The sequence below is a fragment of the Macaca mulatta genome, chromosome 2 (genome assembly GCF_049350105.2).
Source record: "Macaca mulatta isolate MMU2019108-1 chromosome 2, T2T-MMU8v2.0, whole genome shotgun sequence".
In the NCBI taxonomy this organism is placed as follows: Eukaryota; Metazoa; Chordata; class Mammalia; order Primates; family Cercopithecidae; genus Macaca; species Macaca mulatta.
The window spans coordinates 36766142-36788913 of NC_133407.1; the positions used below are offsets into that span (position 1 = coordinate 36766142).

General features: G+C 42.0%; 1 pseudogene; it reads left to right on the plus strand.

Annotated features, from left to right (window-relative positions):
* Positions 1 to 19294, plus strand: part of INHCA (inhibitor of carbonic anhydrase) — a 52856-nt pseudogene extending 33562 nt beyond the window's left edge.
* The last annotated feature ends 3478 nt before the right edge of the window (positions 19295 to 22772 follow it).

The following is a 22772-nucleotide window of genomic DNA, read 5'->3' on the forward strand; positions in this document are numbered from 1 at the left end:
CTCCCGAGTAGCTGGGATTACAGGTGCCCACCACCACGCCCAGCTACTTTTTGTATTTTTAGTAGAGACGAGTTTTCACCATGTTGGCCAGGCTGGTCTCAAACTCCTGACTTCAGGTGATCCGCCCACCTTGGCTTCCCAAAGTGCTGGGATTACAGGTGTGAGCCACCACACCTGGCCCTTTAAGTTTCTTGACTCCTCTAGCCATTCACTCCTGCTGACCTGTGATCGATTGATCCTGCACCTTTCCCCATGGCCTTTTATTCCATCCTTTCCCAGCATACATTTCACAATCAACCGTGCCTGCACTTCCAGGCTGGCTGGCTTCCATTTAAGTGATGAGGACCCTGTTAAATGAGCCATGTATCTCTAGTCCCCCCACTACCCCATTTCTCCTAGAAGACAATTCCATACTTTCTCCTCTCCTTAGGTCTCCAACACTTCTTCCCCCACCTTTCATACCTTTGTTTCCTATTTCTCCTAAGAAAAGAAATCGAAAGATAAATTCTACAACACCCCGCTGCCATATCCACCCACATGCCACCATCTGTGGCCATAGATACTGCCTTCCCTCCTCTTACTGGGGTGACCTGGCTTTCTCCTTGCTATGTCCTGTCCTGCACCTGTTTAGGATTGTTGCCCTAGCAGTTCTCCCTTTTTCTGCAGCAGCATCAAATCTTCTTCTCTACTAGATCATTTCCATCAGCATACAAAACATGCTGCTATGTTTTTTTTTTCCATCTTACACACAAATAACTAAGTAAAACCTCTCCACCTCACTTTCCTCTCCCATTTCTCCCCTTCTTTTTACAACAAAATTCCTTGAAAGTGTCAAATTTCTTTGCTAACTCAAATTTCTCTCCCTTAAATCTCCCCGGGACCCAGTTTAAGAATCTGTTCAGGCCCCAAACCCCCAACATGGAGTTGGTTTTATTACTGTTTTTCAGTGATCTACAGAAAATATACCTCTTTATTGTCAGAGTATGGGCAGACTACTCCCACCACTCCAACCCCCTTGGTACACCACTGACCACGTGGAGATGAAACTACACCAGTGACCTCTGTTCTAAATCAAAAGGCCAGTTCTTCGTCCTTGTGTTGTTGCAGGATTTTTAAGGAATCAGCTTACACACTCCTTAATTTCTTTTAATTCCTGTTCCAGCATTACTTGATCTACCAGTGTCACTGGCAGCACCCATCACTTCCTCCTCTTGGATTTCATCCTTGGCTTCTGGAATGCTACACTCTCTTGGATTCTCCCCTCCCCCTCCTGACACTGCACCTCAGTCTCTTTTGCTGGTTCTGCCCACTTCCCCAGCCTCTACATGCTGGCATGACTCAGGGCTCCGTACTTGGAATTCTTCCCTCTGTCTGCCCATCCTCTTGGTGGTTTTATCTCTGTATGCTGACGATTCCCAAATTTACATTCTGGTTCTGACTTTTTCCTGAAACCCCAGACTTGTAGATCCAGCTGCCTACTGGCTATCTCCACTTGAATTTCTAATCACCAACTCAAACTTAAATGTCCAAAACTGAGCTCCTGAAACTCCATACATTCCCACCCAAATGCTACATCCTGTAGTCCACCTCATCTCAGTTAGGGGCAATCTATTTTTCATTTTGGAAAAAATGTCAATACCTTGCTACTTTCTATGCCTGCCCTTGTTCTCTCACACCCCATATCTCGTCCATCACCAAATTATATTAGCTGTACCTTCTCAAGCTATCTAGAATCAATCTCTCTGCCCATCTCCACTGATACCATTCTGATCTAAACCACCATCCTCTCTCCCCAGATTTTTATCATAGCTCCTTAACAGGTCTCCATGCATCTGTCTTGTCCCACTCTCCTCCACAACACATGAGCCAAAGTGATTCTGTTACACTTAAAGCATTATATTAATACTTCTTTGCTCAAAGCCCACCAGTGATTTCCCGTATCACTCAGAGTGAAAGTCAAGGTGCCTCTTTGATCTATAAGGTTCTTCTAGAAGCCTTTGCAGCCTCATCTCCTACTTCTTTCCCCATGAACTCTCGGTTCCAGTCAGCTTGGCATCCCAGCTGTTCCTCGAAGACCTCAGGCACACTCCTGCCCCGGGGTCTTTGCACTTGCTTCTACCCCCATCTGGAGTGCTTGTCTTCCTCAGATCGTCATGGCTAGTTTCCTCATTTTATTTAGGATTTCTCAGGGCAGCCTTTCCTGGCCACTCTGTAATTGTAAACCTATAAAAACACATGCTTGCACATACCATTGCCAATACTTCATATCCCCCTTTCTTGCTTTATGTTTTCTTTAGCACTTATGACTCTCTAGCTTACTACATATTTTATCTACTTACCTCACTTTATGTCTCTTTTATTCTGTAAAGTGAACAAGGACCCCGTTGGCTGTAAGTGAGAAAACCTCATGTGAAGCAGCTTACACCAAGGGCACTGTCTTGACAGGTGCTCTGGGTGCTTCCTCCTTGAAAGAGCTGATACCTGAGCCTAGGAGGCCAACGAAAATGCTTTAAGGGTAGGGTTGCCACCTACAATTCAGGATGTCCAGTTAAATTAGAATTTCAAATAGGCAACACATGACTTTTTAGTATAAGGGGATACACCCTGCTTCTCCCGTCTGTTTGTCTTTCTCTGCACATCTGCCTCATTTTTCTTCTTTCCTGCAGGGTGGGTTTTGGTTTCTCAGGCTACCTGGAGGGAAATGTTTGCAACCAGCAGTCCCAATGTTGTTACAGCTCATCAGTTATAAAGGAGCAGTCAAACAAAGACCACAGCGTATTCGTCCCAGTGCTCAGGAAGGGGGATTGTCACCCCAGTCTGGGCGAAAGCTTCCTGTTCACACAACTCATGCAGTGAAGTCACATTGTAAGGTGACAGCTGCCTCCACTGTGATCACATGGATTGAAGTGGCCGGGGTGGGGGGAGTTGGTTCTCAAAAAAGTAACAGTGCTTGAGGGACCAAACAAGAACTGAGTACACAAAGGGAAATTTTTTTCCTAGATACAAAAATCACATTATAATGATGTAATAATGGTTTAAGGACGGTTTAAGTGCAAGAATGACAAAGAAGTGGAAAAGAATAGAGGTCCAAGAGAGATTCATGGATATATTGCCATTTGGTCTGTAACAAAGGTGACATTTCGAATCACTGGGGAAAGAATGAACTTGAGAGGTCCAATAAAATATGTACCAAGAACTGGCCCCTGTGCTCCCTGATGGGAGCACATTTAATCGTGAGTGAGTCCTGGACGCTGGATAGGCAAGGGTCCAGGAGAGTGGTGGGAAGGGAGAGTGGTGGGAAGGGAAAGTGGTGGGAAGGGGTGCTGATGGTGAGTGAGGATGATTTCTTTTAGGCATTTGTATGAGTGGGGAAGAGAAGCCCATTGCCGGAGAATAGGGTGGGATAAATGCAGGATTTATTGTTTTTGTAAAACGAAAAGACATATAAATGTGACGAAATGTGTGTTTAGCTAAAGGTTTCTCAATTTTGTTTACCTTTTCAAAAAACCAAATCTTTGTTTTGTTAATTTTTTTTAATTGTTTCTTTAATCTCTATTTCATTTATTTCTGCTCAGAGTTTTATTATTTTCTTCCTTCTACCAATTTCAGATTTAGTTTGTTCTTGTTTTTCTAGTTCCTCGAGGTGCACAGTTAGGTTGTTTATTAGAAATCTTTCTTCTTTCTTGATGTAGAAATTTATTGCTAAAAATTTCCCTCTTAGAACTGCTTTTGCTGTGTCTCATAGGTTTTAGTATGATGTGCTTCCATTTTCATTTGTCTTAAGGAATTTTAAAATTTTCCTTTTTAATTTCTTCATTGACTCACCAGTTGTTTAGAAGCATGTTGTTTAATGTATATGTAAAGATTCTGAAGTTTTTCTTACTGTTGATTTTTAGTCGTATACCATTGTGGTTAGAAAAAATACTTTGTATGATGTCTATCTTCTTAAATTTGTTAAGACTTGTTTTGTAGCCTAATGTGATATATCCTGGAGAATGTCCCATGTGCAGTTGAGAAGAATGCATACTCTGCACTGTTGGATGGAATGTTCTGTAAATATCTTTTAGGCCCATTTGATCTATGATACAATTAAAGTCTTTTTTTTTTTTTTTGCTTATTTTTTGTCTAAATAATCTGTTCATTGCTGGAAGTTGAATGTTGAAGTCCTCTATTATCACTGTATTACAGTCTATCTCTCCATTTAGGTGTAATAATATTTGCTTTATATATTTGAGTGTTCCACTGTTGGATGCATATCTACTTACAATTGTTATATCTTCTTGTTGAACTGATCCCTTCATCATTATCATCATTATTTAATGACCTTCTTTGTCTCTTTTTATAGGTTGTTTTTGTTGTTGTTGCTGTTGTTTGAGACAGGGTCTGGCTGTGTCACCTATGCTGGAGTGCAGTGATATGATCTTGGCTCACTGCAACCTCTGCCTCCTGGGATCAAGCCATCCTTCCACCTCAGCTTCCTGAGTAGCTGAGACTACAGATGCTTGCCACCAAGCTCAGCTAATTTTTTTGTATTTTTTGTGGAGACTGGGTTTCACCATGTTGCACAGGCTGATCTCAAACTCCTGAGCTCAAGCAATCTCCCTGCCTTGGCCTCCCAAAGTAATGGGATTACAGGCATGAGCCACCATGCCTGGCCTCTTTTTACAATTTTTGACTTAATGTCTATTTTATCTGATGTAATATGGCTACTTCTGCTTGCTTCTGGTTTCTATTTGCATGGAATATCTTTTTTCATATTTTCATTTTCAGCCTATGTTTGTCTTTAATGGCGAGGTGAGTCTCTTGTAGAGAGCACATAGTTGAATCTTATTTACTTAGCCACACTATATCTTTTAATTTGAGAATGTAACCCATTTACATTCAAAGGCTGTTATTGATAGATAACAACTTACTCCTGACATTTTTGTTAATTGTTTTCTGGTAGTTTTGTAGATTCTTTGTTTCTTTATTCCTCTTTTTTTGTTTACTTCTGTGGTTTGGTGGTTTTCTGTGGTTTCTCTTTCTTATTTGGTAATTGCTGTAATTTATTTATTTGTGGTTATCATGGGGCTAATGTGAGTCTTGTAAGTATAACAGATAATTCTAAGCTAATAGCAACTTAACTTTGGCTGCATGAAAGTACTCATTTCCCCTCCCACAGTTAATATTTTTGTTGCCTAATTTAATATTTTTATTTAATATTTTTGTTGCCCTAATTTACTTCTTTATCTATGATGTGTTCCTCAGCCACTAATTGTAGTTGTTTTTTAACCATTTGACTTTAAATCTTCATACTAGAAGACTGACAGTTTTACATAGCACCATTATATCACTGAGTATTCTTAGTTTGATTTATGAAATTACTTCTACTGGTTTTATATTTTAATGTGTTTTTAATGACAGTAATTATCATCCTTTTGTTTCTTGCTGTAGCACTCCTTTAAACATTTCTTGTAAGGCTGGTCTTAGCGGTGATGAATTCTCTTAACTTTTGCTTGTCTGTGAAGGACTTTATTTCTTCTTCACTTCTGAGGGATAACTTTGTGGGACATAATATTCCTGGTTGACAGTTTTTTTTTTTTTCCCTTTCAGCACTTTGAATATGTCGTACCATTCTCTCCCAGTCTGCAAAGTTTCTGCTGAGAAATATATTGATAGTCTGATAGAAATTCCCTTATATGTGACTTGACACTCTTCTCTTGTTGCTTTTAGAATTTTCTCCGTCTTTGACTTCTGACAGTTTGATTATAATGTTCCTCAGAGAGAATCTTTTCAGGTTGAATCTAGTTGGAGACCTTTGGGTCTCCTGAATCTGGATGTTCATATCTCTTACTATATTTGAGAAGTTTTTAGCTATTATTTCATTAAATTGGTTTTCTGTGACTTTCTTCATCTCTTCTCATCTGATATTTCTATCATGTGAATATCTGTTCACTGAATGGTGTCCCATAAGTATCATAGGGTTTCTTCATTCCTTTTTATTCTCGCTTTTTTTCCTATCTGACTGGGTTACTTTAAAATAGCTATCTTCAAGTTCAGAACTTCTTTATTCTGCTTGATTTAGTCTGTTGATGAAGCACTTAATTGTATTATTTTACTTTATTCATCGAATTTTTTTGCTTCACAATATCTGTTTGGTTCTTTTATATGATATCTCTTTGTTGATTTTTTTCATTCAGATCATGAATTGTTTTCCTGATTTCATTGAATTGTTTGTCTGTGTTCTCTTGTATCCCACTGAGCTTCCTTAAGATCAATATTTCTAAATTTCTTTTCAGTTATTTTGTAAATGCCCCTTTCTTTGTGGCCTCTTACTGGACATTTATTGTGGAGTCATATTCTCTTGCTTTTTCATGTTTCTTGTGTCCCTACATTGATATCAGCACATCTAGCGAAATGAGCTCCTATCTCAAGCTCCTCATCTACCCGGTGAGCTACCAGATTGACTCTTCCAGCTCATTTAGTTGCCAGAGCTGAAGAATCCAGCAAAGGCAGATCTTCTCTCTAGCCTAGAACTCAGTCCTACAGAGGACAGGAAGGACCCCTGGCTCATAAGCTTCCTACCCAGGAGTTTCTGGGGACAGGGCCTCACTCCTTCTGGAAATGGCATTTTCACATCGAGCCCTATGTTCTCTCCATGCAGTTTTCCCCCAGGAAGCCATGGGCATGCCTATCCTTTATGCTGGGCTTCTGGAAAACTCTCCCCTGGAGTTTCACCTGCTACAAATCTTCAGACTCTGTTATCCAAAGCCCAGAGACTTCTGGCTATGACGGGCTTGTGGTTCTACCACCAATTTTCTATACCAGGAGAGTCAACCTTGCAGTCCCAAGTGGCACAGACCTGAGGCAGGAGCCTGAAGACCCTGGTCCAATAGGGGTCTTTCAATGGCACAGGAGGAGAGCTGTCAAGAATCCCACCTCTGCTTTGTCCCAATACTAAGAACTTGGAAAGAAAGCCAGAGTAGATAATTAATTAATGTTTAACATTTCAATATATTTGGGATACTAATGAATCCCTTTGAAGATTAAAAAAAGCCGGGAACTCTCATTCTAGTAACACACACACAAGCATGCACACACACACCTTTGCATACAATTTTTGTGCATTCATAGTTTCAGTTCAGTGATTCTTCTGTGACCTCACACTGCCTTTCCCTGAGTGGTAGAAGTGTACGGATGGAGATTTATTGATCTGATTTTAAGTAGATGCTACCGTAGGGGGTTGGTAAGTCTTATTAAATTGTACATGTAGACACGTTACATATATGTATTTAAAAGGCCTATTTGTGAGGAATATTTGAAACAACTAAAAGGGTAAAATCATTCCATTGTAGAAACCAACAGTTGACACCAATTATTTACAAATCTGTATAGGTCAGAGATTTACTTTGGACAGCTGAGAAACCTGGTGAACTTTGATCTTCTTTTTCCATGGACCCTGAGGACATTAAACAAGGGAGTTTACTCTGGGGGCAGTAGAAGGATCAGTGATCAGTTTACTTTGGCCCTAGGAGCACTGGACTCTGTTCAGCTTAAACAGCCACCTCTCACGGGCCTATGTGAAGGTCTTGGGACTTGACCTGTCTTGGTGAAGGAGCAATGGGAAGTGCCATCCTTAAATAATGTTGGAAGAAATTATGAATAACACTTCTCAAGAAAGTGTGTCACAGGGCAGTGGGGACAGCTCAGGCTATTGAGTTCATAGCCCTAGGTTCTAGCCTTCCATCTTGCTGGACAGCCTACCAGTTATATCCTCCAGCTGAGTTGTTTTTGTCTCTGTAAAATCAGATCTCTATACTAAATGGTCTCTCAGGGTGTGTTTTGCCAAAGGGCCCAGTAGCAATGGAGGGAGACATAAAGCAGTCACACAGAATAACTTCATTAGTTCACTGAGTGTGTATTTGGTATGTAGTCTATGCTGAGTGTTCTGTAATAACGATAGTTGTCATCACCATCTATTAGTGTCATTACCATCTATTGGTCAGACAGAGCAAGCAATCTAATAGCAATGTGAGCAATCTTCAGAATGACAAGGTAGACATTTGTACTCCTATGACTAATGAGAAAACAGAGCCTCAGAGTAGTTAGGTAACTTGTCCGGTATGATGCAACTACTCAGTGGTCTAACATCCAAATCCAAGAGTCTTTAACTCCAATTCCATGCCCATTTTATTACTGCACAGATTGCATGTGACAATACTCAGTGGATGAATGGACAGGTGACTATTAATAGAAAGTGGGCACAGGGAACTAGTATACAGAGAAAAAGACCTGCTAGGATCTGTCTGCTCTGTTCTCTGTGATGGATTGCCTAGGACTTAGTGGTCAGCATCCTTGCAGGGTCCTTGATGTAGTGGGACCTGAGGGGCTGGGCTCAGAAGCTGTGCACATGGGACTTAGAAGGGGAAGATATTGGTCAGGATATAAATAAAAATTAGAGGAAAAATGCTAAGGTGCTGGATACTGTACTAGGTTATTTACAGTAATTACTAATTTAGATCTCAGAATAACTCTATGAAGTAGGCATTATTGAGAGGTGAAGCTGGCTGGGCTTCTGGGTCAGGTGGGAACTCGGAGAACTTTTCTGTCTAACTAAAGGATTGTAAATGCACCAATCAGTGCTCTGTGTCTAGCTAAAGGTTTGTAAACACACCAATCAGCACTCTGTCAAAACGAACCAATCAGCACTCTGTAAAATGGACCAATCAACACTCTTTAAAATGGACAAATCAACTCTCTGTAAAATGGACCAATCAGCAGGATGTGGGTGGGGCCAAATAAGGGAATAAAAGCTGACCAACTGAGCTAGCAGCGGCAACGTGCTTGGGTCCTCTTCCACGTTGTGGAAGCTTTGTTCTTTCTCTCTTCTCCATAAATCTTGCTGCTGCTCACACTTTGGGTCTGCACTACTTTTATGAGCTGAAACACTCATGGCAAAGGTCTGCAGCTTTCCTGTTGATGTCAGCAAGACCATAAACCCACCAGAAGAAAGAAACTCCAGACACATCTGAACATCAGAAGGAACAAACTCTGGACACACCATGTTTAAGAATTGCAACACTTGCCGCGAGGGTTTGCGGCTTCATTCTTGAAGTCAGCGTAAACCAAGAACCCATCAATTCCGGACGCATTATGATCCTCATTTTCTAGGTGGGGAACTGGGGCACTGAGAGCTTAGGTGACTTGCCTAATTCAGTGTCCAACCTGAAAGTCTTAGCGTATAGAAGTGAATGACCAAGCCACTGTAGCTTTAGTCGTGTCTTCAGTCAGGGAGAACCAGGGCCAGGATCTTCTCTTGTCGTAATTCGCACAGTTATGATCCTCTCCTGTATGCCACTTCTACCAACGCTATGTTCCTGCCTTGCAGTGTGAAGATTATTTCCAAATTCAGATCTGGGAATGAACCCCACTTCTGGGAGCACGTTCATCTATCAGAATTTCTTCTTTTGTTTTTAAATCCAAATTCGTTGACAGCTGTTGTCCCAGCCCACTTTATGCCATGCTCTCAAAATTTCACAGCCTTCCTCTTCACTCCCGAGCATCTACTATCTCACCTGGGAGAGGGGCCTCTGGAGGAAGGCACTGAAGCAGCTGCTGTGACACATGCTGCCTATTTCACAGATTGGGCTGACATCTCTTTGTGGGGCACAAAACTCGTGTGTCCCCATCCCTGACTGCTAACCTCCTTCCCATCTTTGCCGGGCCTGCCCAGGTGTCCTGTAAACAGTGTGTCAGGGAAGATTAGCAGCGATCCTGCACAGCTGCCTTTGATCAGGGACCTTTGTTACGTTACACATGAGAGTTCCCAGAGTGCGCTGGGCTCCAGGGTCAGTGGCCCTTTAGCCGTCAGCCTGGGGTTCAAGTGGAGCTGGATGAAGTTGAAAATACGGTGATGAGAAAAGGGGTTTCTTAGCAGGGTATATCTCTGTCTTAAAATGAGGACAGACAGCTCCCGGTCTCTCCAGTTGTAGAAGGACTGAGTTGAGGAAAAGGAGCCCCTGACTTTGTAACATTGAACAGTACTGAATATCTCTGCTCCATTATTCCTCCATTCTGCCCACAATCCTAGCTGCCCTTCGTAGTCCTGTAGAGGAAATGATTAAAAGGCTGTCTGCTCCCTTTCTTCTTTCATTTCCCTACCTTTCTCTTGTTTCCATTTTCTTTCTTTCCTTAAAAAGAAAACAAACAAACCAAAAAACCACGGATTTATTCTATTCTCGTTCCTTTGCTTGAGGTGGCTATGGGCAGTGGCTCCTGAGAGACTGGGGTGGAGCAAGCAGTGGGAGGATCAGGAGGTTGTTTACGTACAAGAGAAATGAGCAAAGAACTGAAAATAGTGAGCACTCTGGGACTGCGGTTTCTCATGGCCAGAGAAGGGAGCTGCACATATGGGGTGGAAGACAGCTAGAATATCTGCAGTGCTGTTCAGTCAGAATTGAGGGATCAGTGTGAACTCATGGTTGTGTAAGAGTGTGGGACAGGTATAGATGTGTGTGTGTGTGTGTGACCCCAGCTCTGTCTGGAGAGCCTAGTATCAATGATTCTGCAACATGAGTTACCACACCTGGCACCCAGAATTTGCTTTCTAAATACCGTTCTCCACTAAACGGATAGGTCACCTTAGAGAAGGAGATTCCAGAAATAGAGATTCCAGAGCTGGTACAGAGAAGGTACAAGGTAGGCCTGAATGTCTTGTTCTAGCAGAAAGTGAAGCTCTTAAAAAATGTCGAGGCTTGTAACAGGTCCACAGGAGCCAGCTGGAAGCGCCGCCAATTGGCCACATGTGCAACAGTTTGAGCACTAAACTAGATAATGACAGTAACTTGCCATAACCCACCAAACAAAACAGGAACTCACGAGTCCATGCAGATAAAAACAAGTCATAGAAAAAATTAAACAGATGAAGAAAGGGAAGTTCTTCCTTACCTTAGAATGCTAATTAATAAGCATAGAAGAAATGATATCTGAAAATCGTCATTTTGCAATCAATATAGCACTAATCCATTGTATGAATCATTAAGAAAACAGCATTGCCTCTGTGATATTGCTGCCCAAAACGCAGAACCTGAGTCAAATCATGTGGTGATGCCACAAAAACCCAAATGGAGAAAGTCTCTTAAAAAATTACCTGTTAAATACAAAATCCCGGCATGAGAACACAGACCAACCAAATCCAGAATGTTGGAAATTCCCAACGATCAATAAAATGATCCAGTTTATTTGACAAGTATGCAACATAAAATGCTGCAGATTGTTTGGAGTGAAAGAGATTTAAGAGTTAAATGTAACATGTGGATCTTGTTTAGGATCCAGTTTGAACAACCTAACACTTTTTTAGACAACAAGGGTAATTGCTATATTGACTGAGTATTAGATGATAATAAGAAATAATTGTGCTGTAGTCCCAGCACTTTGGGAGGCTGAGGCAGGTGGATCACAAGGTCAGGAGTTCAAGACCAGCCTAGTCAAGATGGTGAAACCCCATCTCTACTAAAAATACAAAAATTAGCCAGGTGTGGTGGCAGGTGCCTGTAATCCTAGTGAATCGAGAGGCTGAGACAGAGAATTGCTTGAATCTGGCAGGCAGAAGTTGCAGTGAGCCAAGATCACATCACTGCACTCCAACCTAGGCAACTAAGCAAGACTCCATCAAAAAAAAAAAAAAAAAAGAAAGGAAGGAAGGAAGGAAGGAATGAATTGTGGAAAACTCCAAAAACCAGAACACTTCTTCTTCTCCAAAGGAGCATCACTCCTCACCAGCCAGGGAACAAAACTGGACAGAGAATGAGTTTGACAAATTGACAGAAGTAGGCTTCAGAAGGTGGGTAATAACAAACCCCTCCGAGCTAAAGAAGCATGTTCTAACCCAATGCAAGGAAGCTAAAAAACCTTGAGAAAAGATTAGCTTTTTGTTCTGCTAACTAGAATAACCAGTTTGGAGAAGAACATAAATAAGCTGATGGAGTTGAAAAACACAGCACGAGAACTTTGTGAAGCATACACAAGTATCAATAGCCGAATTGATCAGGCAGTAGAAAGGATACCAGAGACTGAAGATCAACTTAATGAAATAAAGCACGAAGACAAGATTACAGAAAAAAGAATAAAAAGGAACAAACAAAGCCTCCAAGAAATATGGGACTATGTGAAAATACCAAACCTACATTTGATTGGTGTACCTGAAAGTGACAGGGAGAATGGAACCAAGCTGGAAAACACTCTCCAGGGTATTATCCAGGAGAACTTCCCCAACCTAGCAAGACAGGCCAACATTCAAATTCAGGAAATACAGAGAACACCACAAAGATACTCCTCAAGAAGACAAATCCCAAGACACATAATCATCAGCTTCACCAAGATTGAAATGAAGAAAAAGTGTTAAACGCAGTCAGAGAGAAAGGTTGGGTTACCCACAAAGGGAAGCCCATCAGACTAACAGTGGACCTCTTGGCAGAAATCCTGCAAGCCAGAAGAGAGTGGGGGCCAGTATTCAACATTCTTAAAGAAAGGAATTTTCAACCCAGAATTTCATATCCAGCCAAACTAAGCTTCGTAAGTGAAGGAGAAATAAAATCCTTTACAGACAAGCAGATGCTGAGAGATTTTGTCACCACCAGGCCTGCCTTACAAGAGCTCATGGAGGAAGCACTAAATATGGAAAGGAAAAACTGGTACCAGCCACTGCAAAAACATAACAAATTGTAAAGACCATCAACACTATGAAGAAACTGCGTCAACTAACAGGCAAAATAACCAGCTAGCATCATAATGACAGGATCAAATTCACACATAACAATATTAACCTTAATGTAAACAGGCTAAGTGCCCCCAGTTAAAAGACACAGACTGGCAAATTGGATAGAGTCAAGACCATCAGTGTGCTGTATTCAGGAGACTCATCTCACATGCAAAGACACACATAGGCTCAAAATAAAGGGGTGGAAGAAGATTTACCAAGCAAATGGAAAGCAAAAAAAAAAAAAATTAGGGGTTGAAATCCTAGTCTCTGATAAAACAGACTTTAAACCAACAAAGACAAAAAAAAAAAAAAAAGAGAAAGAAGGGTATTACATAATGGTAAAAAGATCAATGCAACAAAAAGAGCTAATTATCCTAAATATATATGCACCCAGTGCAGGAGCACCCAGATTCATAAAGCAAGTTCTTAGAGACCGACAAAGAGACTTAAATTCCCACACAATAATAGTGGGAGACTTTAACACCTCACTGTCAATATAAGGCCGATTAACAAGACAGAAAATTAATAAGGATATTCAGGACTTGAACTCAGTTCTGGACCAAGCGGACCTAATAGACATCTACAGAACTCTCCACCCCAAATCAATAGAATATACATTCTTCTCAGTACCACATCGCCCTTATTCTAAAATTGAACACATAATTGAAAGTAAAACACTCCTCAGCAAATGCAAAAGAACAGAAATAACAGTCTCTCAGATCACAGTGCAATCAAATTACAACTCAGGATTTAAAAACTCACTCAAAACTGCACAACTACATGGAAACTGAACAACCTGTTCCTGAATGACTACCGGGTAAATAACAAAATTAAGGCAGAAATAAATAAGTTCTTTGAAACCAATGAGAACAAAGATGCAAGGTACCAGAATCTCTGGGACACAGCTAAATGAGGGTTTAGAGGGAAATTTATAGCACTAAATGCCCACAGGAGAAAGCAGGAAAGATCTAAAATCGACACTCTAACATATCACAATTAAAAGAACTAGAGAAGCAAGAGCAAACAAATTCAAAAGCTAGCAGAAGACAAGAAATAACTAAGATCAGAGCAGAGCTGTGGAAGATAGAGACACAAAAAAAACCTTAAAGAATCGATGAATCCAGGAGCTGGTTTTTTGAAAAGATTAACGAAATAGACTGCTAACCAGACTAATAAAGAAGAAAATAGAGAAGAATCAAATAGACGCAATAAAAAATGATAAATGGGATATCACCACTGGTCCCACAGAAATACAAATGACCGTCAGAGAATACTATAAACACCTCTATGCAAATAAACTAGAAAATTTAGAAGAAATGGATACATTCCTGGACACATACACCCTCCCAAGACTAAGCCAGGAAGAAGTTGAATCCTTGAATAGACCAATAACAAGCTCTGAAATTGAGGCAGTAATTAATAGCCTACCAATAAAAAATAGCCCAGGACCAGAAGGATTCACACCTGAATTCTACCAGAGGTACAAAGAGGAGCTGGTACCATTCCTTCTGAAACTATTCCAAACAATAGAAAAAGAGGGACTCCCCTCTAACTCATTTTATGAGGCCAGCATCATCCTGATACCAAAACCTGGCAGAGACACAACAAAAAAATAAAATTTCAGGCCAATATCCCTAATGAACATCAATGCGAAAATTCTTAATAAAATACTGGCAAACTGAATCCAGCAGCACATCAAAAAGCTTATCTACCACGATCAAGTTGGCTTCATTCCTGGGATGCAAGGCTGGTTCAACATACACAAATCAATAAACATAATCCATCACACATAAACAGAACCAATGACAAAAATCACATGATTATCTCAATAGATGCAGAAAAAGGCCTTCAACAAAATTCAACAGCCCTTCAAGCTAAAAACTCTCAATAAACTAGGTATTGATGGAACGTATCTCAAAATAATAAGAGCCATTTATGACAAACCTACGGCCAATATCATACTGAATAGGCAAAAGCTGGAAGCATCCCCTTTGAAAATTGGCACAAGACAAGGATGCCCTCTCTCACCACTCCTTTTCAACATAGTATTGGAAGTTCTGGCCAGGTCAATCAGGCAAGAGAAAGAAATAAAGGATATTCAAAAAGGAAGGGAGAAAGTCAAATTCTCTCTGTTTGCAGATGACATGATTGTATATTCGGAAAACCCCATCATCTCAGTCCAAAATCTCCTTAAGCTGATAAGCAACTTCAGTAAAGTCTCAGGATACAAAAAGAATGTGCAAAAATCACAAGCATTCCTATACAACAATAATAGACAAACAGAGAGCCAAATCATGAGTGGACTCCCATTTACAATTGCTACCAAGAGAATAAAATACCTAGGAATCCAACTTACAAGGGATGGGAAGACCTCTTCAAGGAGAACTACAAACCACTGCTCAACAAAATAAGAGAGGACACAAACAAATGGAAAAACATTCCATGCTCATGGATAGGAAGAATCAATATTATTAAAATGGCCATACTGCCCAAAGTAATTTATAAATTCAATGCTATCCCCATCAAGCTACTATTGACTTTCTTCACAGAATTAGAAAAAACAACTTTAAATTTCATATGGAACCCAAAAAGAGCCCATATAGCCAAGACAATCTTAAGCCAAAAGAACAAAGCTGGAGGCATCATGCTACCTGACTTCAAACTATACTACAAGCCTACAATAACCAAAACAGCATGGTACTGGTATCAAAACAGATATATAGACGAATAGAACAGAACAGAGGCCTCAAAAAGTAACGCCACACATCTACAACCATCTGATCTTTGACAAACATGAGAAAAACAAGCAATGGGAAAATGATTCCCTATTTAATAAATGGTGCTGGGAAAACTGGCTAGCCACATGCAGGAAAATGAAACTGGACCCTTCCTTACACTGTATACAAAAATTAACTCAAGATGGATTAAAGACTTAAACGTAAGACCTAAAACCATAAAAACCCTAGAAGAAAACCTAAGCAATACCATTCAGGACATAGGCATGGACAAAGACTTCATGACTAAAACACCAAAAGCAATGGCAACAAAAGCCAAAATTGACAAATAGGATCTAATTAAAGAGCTTCTGCACAGCAAAAGAAGCTATCGTCAGAGTGAACAGGCAACCTACAGAATGGGAAAAAATTTTTACAATACATCCAACTGACAAAGGGCTAATATTCAGAATCTACAGGGAACATAAACAAATTTACAAGAAAAAAAACCCATGAAAAAGTGGGCAAAGGATCTGAACAACCATCAAAAAGTGGGCAAAGGATATGTCACAAAAGAAGACATTTAGGCAGCCAACAAACATCAGGAAAAAAAGCTCATCATCACTGGTCATTAGAGAAATGCATATCAAAAGCACAATGAGATACCATTTCATGCCAGTTAGAATGGCTGTCATTAAAAAGTCAGGAAATGACGAGGCACAGTGGCTCATGTGTGTAATCCCAGCACTTTGGGAGGCCGAGATGGGCGGATCACGAGGTCAGGAGATCGAAGCCATCCCGGCTAACACAGTAAAACCCCGTCTCCACTAAAAATACAAAAAATTAGCCAGGTGTGTTGGCAGGTGCCTGTAGTCCCAGCTACTCAGGAGGCTGAGGCAGGAGAATGGCATGAACCCAGGAGGTGGAGCTTGCACTGAGCCGAGATCGCACCACTGCACTCCAGCCTGGGTGACAGAGTGAGACTCCGTCTCAAAAAAAAAAAGAGAAAGTCAGGAAACAACAGATGTCGGAGAGGATGTGGAGAAATAGGAATGCTTTTACACTGTTGGTGGGAGTGTAAATTAGTTCAACCATTGTGGAAGACAGTGTGGCGATTCCTCAAGGATCTAGAACCGGAAATACCATTTGACCCAGCAATCCCATTACTGGGTATATACCCAAAGGATTATAAATCATTCTACTATAAAGACACAAGCACACATATGTTTATTGCAGCCCTATTCACAATAGCAAAGACTTGGAATCAACCCATCAATGATAGACTGGATAAAGAACATGTAGCACATATATACCATGGAATACTATGCAGCCATATAAAAGGATGAGTTCATGTCCTTTGCAGGGACATGGATGAAGGTGGAAACCATCATTCTCAGCAAACTAACACAGGAACAGAAAACCAAATACCACATGTTCTCACTCATAAGTGGGAGTTGAACAATGAGAGCACATGGACACAGGGAGGGGAACATCACACACTGGAGCCTCTCAGGGGATAAGGGACTAGGGGAGGGATAGCATTAGGAGAAATACCTAATGTGGCATGATCTCAGCTCACTGCAACCTCTGCCTCCTGGGTTCAAGTGATTCTCAATTCTCATGCCTCAGCCTCCCAAGTAGGTAGGACTACAGCTACATGCCACCATGCCCAGCTAATTTTTGTATTTTTAGTAGAGACAGAGTTTCACCACGTTGGCCAAACTGGTCTCGAACTCCTGACCTTAAGTGATCCTCCTGCCTTGGCCTCCCAAAATGCTGGGATTACAGGCATGAGCCACCGTGCCCACCTCTTTTGCATTTTCATTTACGAACTTTAGAATTATGTTGTTAAGTTACATGAAAAAACATTTGGAATTTAATTGGGAGTACACTGAATTTCTACATCAATTTGAGGAGAATTGTAATTTCTCAAGTCTTCCACTCCCTGTTCAAGATATAGTTTTCCATTTACTTTGAGTTTCTTAATTTAAAGTCTGGTGCATAAAAGTTTTAGATGTCTTTTGATAGATTTAATCCTAGGCATTTGTTTTTCTTATGTTACTTTAGGTAGTATTTTTCGTGTTTTTTCTTTTCTTTTCTTTTCTTTTTTCCAATTTGAGTATAGAAATACAATTGACTTTGGTGTATTTACCTACCTTGATCCAGCTCTTTTTTTTTTTTTTTTTTTTTTTTTTGAGACGGGGCCTCACTCTATCACCCAGGCTGGAGTGTATTGGCGCATCTCAGATCACTGCAAATTCTGCCTCCCGGATTCAAGCGATTCTCCCACCTCAGCCTCCTGAGTAGCTGGGACTCAGGTGTGCACCACCACACCTAGCTAATTTCTGTATTTTTAGTAGAGAAGGGGTTTCGCTATGTTGGCCATGCTGGTCTCAAACTCCTGACCTCAGGTGATCTGCCTGTTTCAGCCTCCCAAAATTCTGTGATTATAGACATGAGCCACCACGCCCAGCTTTAACTCATTTATTCTAAAGTATACTCTAGTTTCTTCAGAATTTTATACACATACAATTTATTATGCATAAAGATGAGAGTTTATTTTTTTCCTTTCCAATCCTTTTACTTACCTCTTCCAGTAAAAGTTTGACTAGAAATGATAATAGTAAACATCTGGTCTTACTGATCTCAACAAGAAAGCCTTATTCAACATTCCACACTAAGTATGATTTCTGTAGATTTTTATGGCACACAGATACTTGATATCAGACTGAGAAAGTTTTGTAGAATAAGTTTGCTAAGAGGTTTTGTTATGAAGGGATATTGAATTTTATTAAATGATGTTCCCATACTGAGTGGTAGGGTCATACCACTTTCCTTTATTATTCCACTAATATGATATATTACAGTGATTGATACTTGAAAGGATAGCTTATATTCCTGGAATAAACCCAATTTGATAATTATTTATTAATCTTTTTTACATTTTGCTAGATTCTGTTTGCTAATCTTTTGTGTAGAAATTTTGCATCTGTGTTCATAAAAGTTATGTTTTTTATCTTTGTCATGATGTCTTTGTTAGTTTTTCCTTTCTAAGTATACATACTGTCCTCAAAACATTAGTTAAGGAGTGTTCCTACTTTTCTGTTCCTGGAGGAATATATTGGTATAATCCTTTTACTTTATTTAGAGACAGGGTCTCACTTTGTTGCCCAGGCTGGAATGCAGTGTCGTGATCTTGGCTCACTGCAGCCTTGAACTCCTGGGCTCATGTAATCCTCTTACCTTAGCCTCTCAGGTAGCCGGCAATACAGGTGCATGCCACCGTGTCCAGCTGATTTAAATTTTTTGTAGAGACGAGTTCTCACTATATTGCCCAGGCTGGTCTTGAACTCCTGAGCTCAAGTGATCCTCCTGCCTCAAGCTTCCAAAGCCCTAGGATTACAGGCATGAGCCACCACCCCCACCCTGTAATTCTTCTTAAATGTTTGATGGAATTCATTCCACCTGGTCCTGGACTATTCTTCATGAGACAGGTATTTTTATAGACTCCCCAGTGAAAAGAATGGAAAACTTGAGAATCTTCATTGTCCGAGGACTTCTGAGAGGTAGAACAGAGATAAAGAGAGAGAGCGGAAGAGAGAGAAAGAGAGAGAGAGAGAGCGAGAGTGAGCGAGCAGTAGTGTCATGTGGCATTTCAAAATGCCTGGCATTTTCCTAAAAGAACCCTGCCCAGTCCCCAGCCCCCTGGTCATACGGCCTGACCCATCGGGCTTGCAGGGTGACTGGCTTCGTGAATGTCAGTTCTCAGGCTGCCAGGTTGCTGCTTCTCAAGGATGACCCAGGCTCAGAGAAATCTCTGGTGTCAGGCGGAGGACACTGAGTGGGGGACAGGAGGAACTGCTCAAAACAGAGGCTCTTTGTTTGCTTTGCTTCTGTGTCAACTGGGCAACATTTGGAAACAACAAATATTGGTTCAGAGGCCCACTGCTTTCTTACCCACCTCCTGCTGTTCAGCTTTTCCAATTTTCCTGCACGTACACACGAGTGCAGCTATTTCCTTAAGGGCCATTGAAATTTAAGAGTTTTGCCCTGTTTGCGGTGAAAGATTTGGCTCATGCTTGGGTTGGTTTAGAACTGTAAGCTTCCTTTATGTCCTCTCTCATTCTCTTTCTCTTTCTCTTTCTCTCTCACCTCCCTCCCTCTCTTTCCTCCCCCACTAAATAAATAAAGAGAAGGTCAATATCAAGAAGGCAGCTGTGGTCTGGAGAAGGCCAAGATTTAGGAAGTGTGAGTTCAGGTCTCAGAGCTCCATGAATGAGGACCCATCATTTGACTGTAATGTCCACATCTGATAAAAGGAGGTACTGATCTTATCTTGCAGGGCTGCCCCAATGATCTTGCCCCAGGACAGTGCCTGACACATACAAGGGGATAAAAACATGATATTTTCTTCCAGCTGAGCATAATCAAGCCAGTCCATGTCTAAGGATCTGCAGTTGGTACTCGGACCTCTCCCAGACTGACCAGCCCCTGTGCTGGCAAAGCCCTGGGGGCTGTGTGCCTTTGGAGAAATGGCAAGGCTGGGTGTCTCATGTTTGTCCCTCTCTCGGTGTGACCCCAGGTGAGCTCCTTGGCCCCTGCATGTCCTGGTTTCCTGGGAGAGGCAGTGTCCCTGGTGGATGCGTACACTCTGGAATCAGACTGCCTTCTTTTGTATTCTGACTTTGCAGCTGACCTTGAACAAGGTATCATCCTCTCTGGTCCTCAGTTTCCTTGTCTCATCTGTAAGATGCAGACGCTAAAGCACCAAAGTCAGAGGGGTATGGTAAGTACTCACTGAAGCTCCCAGTAAGTCTCAGCCATCATTAAGCTATAAAAAGGGACAGTGAATTTCAACTCCAGAGCATCTCTGGTGTAGAATTAAAGAATATAAGTGAGAGCACAGGTACAAGTGTCATGGACATGGAGCGCTGTAATGTTACTCTTACCTTCACATGCTCCTACAGACATATACAGGCATAGGCACCCCATACAGCTAGGGCCATGCACACATGTACACCCCAAAGCTGGCCTCACCCCTGTCTACCCCATCCAAGGAATGGCAAACACGAGGCTCTGCTGTTGTCCTCCTGAGCAAGAGCCAAGACCCTGGGCCTCTCCATCTAGGTGCGTGTAGATGACGTGGGAGCACCAGTTCTCTATGTCTTGTCTGAGCTTCCTTCATATCCCATGAGGCTGTGTACTTCCTTCCCAGCACCTGTCTTGGCTTGGACTCAGAGGATCCCTCTGAGGACAGGGCATAGAGTTGGCTGGTCTGGAGAGAACTCAGCCTGGCCAGTAGGTAGTTGCTCCCTGCTCAGGGGCTCTGGGTAGGCTATGGACCTGTGGCTGGAAGAGTGGCCTTGGCAGGGCTTAGTCTATGAATTTAGATGGGCTCCAGGGAAGGAGAATCACTGACCATCTTCTTTCCATGCCCTGTGTTGAGCTTCCCTGAGTTTGTGGCATGAGCTCAACCTTTGGTAACTGCACTTCCTGCTCTCTGGCAGACCTTGCAAGCTTACTACAGGGCCTGTCCACGCATCAGCTGTACGTGTGCATGCTGCTCTGTCGGGTGCCTCCCAGTTAGCCTTGCCCCTGACTTTTCCTGCTCATCTCACATCCCTACCTCAAGGTCTCCAAATGAATCCAGACCCCTGCCTAGAGCCTGCTGCAGGGACAGTAGGAATATGGCCCTCATGCCAAGAGTCTTCTTTCCCTATGGCTCAAGTGCAAGGGACCCATGGACGGGCCAGGGGGGAGTAAGACAGGGCAGCAGTGGTCACTCTCCCTCGCTGGTGAGGCTGATGTGTTGGGAAAGCCAGACTTGCCTTCTGTCCTCACTGTAAACAGAAAGCCTCTGCAGTGGACTTTAAAGTGGGAGGTGTGTAACCCCTTTGCATATGAGATCATCTTTTGGAGCGTGGGAGAACATAACCTAACTTCCAGTTATATTTATTGTTATTGCAAAAGATTAACACATTATCATTCATTCATATTGAATGTGTGAATTGGCCCTGTCTCCCACCTGAGTCTGCAGTCATGACAGATGGAGCCTTTGAGGTGTCCTAAGGGAAGATGGGGATCACCTCACAATGCTATAGGTTAAGAGGGGAGTGCCGACCCTGCCCTTTGTTTTGGTATTTTTATTTCCATATTTTGGGGTTTGTATGTGCCCAGTTAAACGGATGCACAGATTAGATAATCTGGCTTTAACTCCAATCTTCACGAGATGCACACATGCCTTAAACAGATTTCTACAAAGAAACTAGAATTAGGAGATAATTCTGACAACACAAAAACAAGTGAACAAAAAGCAAATGCCTGACCTGACATATCCACTAGGCTTGGTATGGGCTTGGTCAACTAAAACATGAGACAGAATGAAGGACCATCTGGTCAGGTTGGAGAAGAAGTAACTTTTGGCAAAATCTCCGAAGTCTGGATTTACACTTCGTGGAAGGAATCTTGACCTTCCCCCAGGTATGTTATGCCTTGAGATAATAATCCTATATAAGGCCGCATAAGCAAAACGGCATTCGAAAATGAGTTTCGTCTTTAGCTCATTCTTTTACAAAGTTCTATTCCTTGTGCATGATTAAAGTGTACACATTTTTTAGTTAAAATATAACCATCTAGAAGGCACAAATTCAGTATTTTTCATGATAAGTGTGTGCAATTAAAGCGGTTAGGAGACTAGAGGGGAACATGGGGGTCCCAGGCTGTAAGAACAGGCCACACCCTCCACTGGGCCGCTTGCTTTGTGCTAAGATGGTACTTGGTTCTGAGCCTCACAGTGTCTTGACCACGTTCCTGGAACCTTCTTGTGGGAGGGAGTTCATCTTCCCCTATTACTCTGTCCCCAGTCTAAGGTGTCCCACAGGAAGCTTGAGGGCAGGAAGTTTTCCAGCCCAGGAGCCTGAACTCAGCGGGGCAGGAAGGAGGAGCAGCTCCTCCGTGGGGGACCTTTGAGAGCCCAGGAGCAGGATTTCGAGGGACACCTGGTAGGGAGCAAAAGGTGCTGAGTCTGTCTTTGACCTTGAGGCCAGCTTGTTTCTCCTGCATGCTCTCCCAAAAGGGGCTTTGCCTGTCATTCTCCCGTTCTAGTGTGGGGTCTGGGCGCAGTTGTTTTCCCTCTCCAGCCTCGGGAGTCTCCCTCTGTGGACTGCGCAGATAGGACTGGTGGCACGGACCAGCTCAGCTGCCCTGGAGTCAGGAGCAGAGCCACCCGGTTCCCAGCCCGCCTTAGCCGCTCCTGGCACCGAGAGAGCCGCAATGACAATGGCTGGATTGTGCTTCATGTCCCTTTTCATCAGCATTTC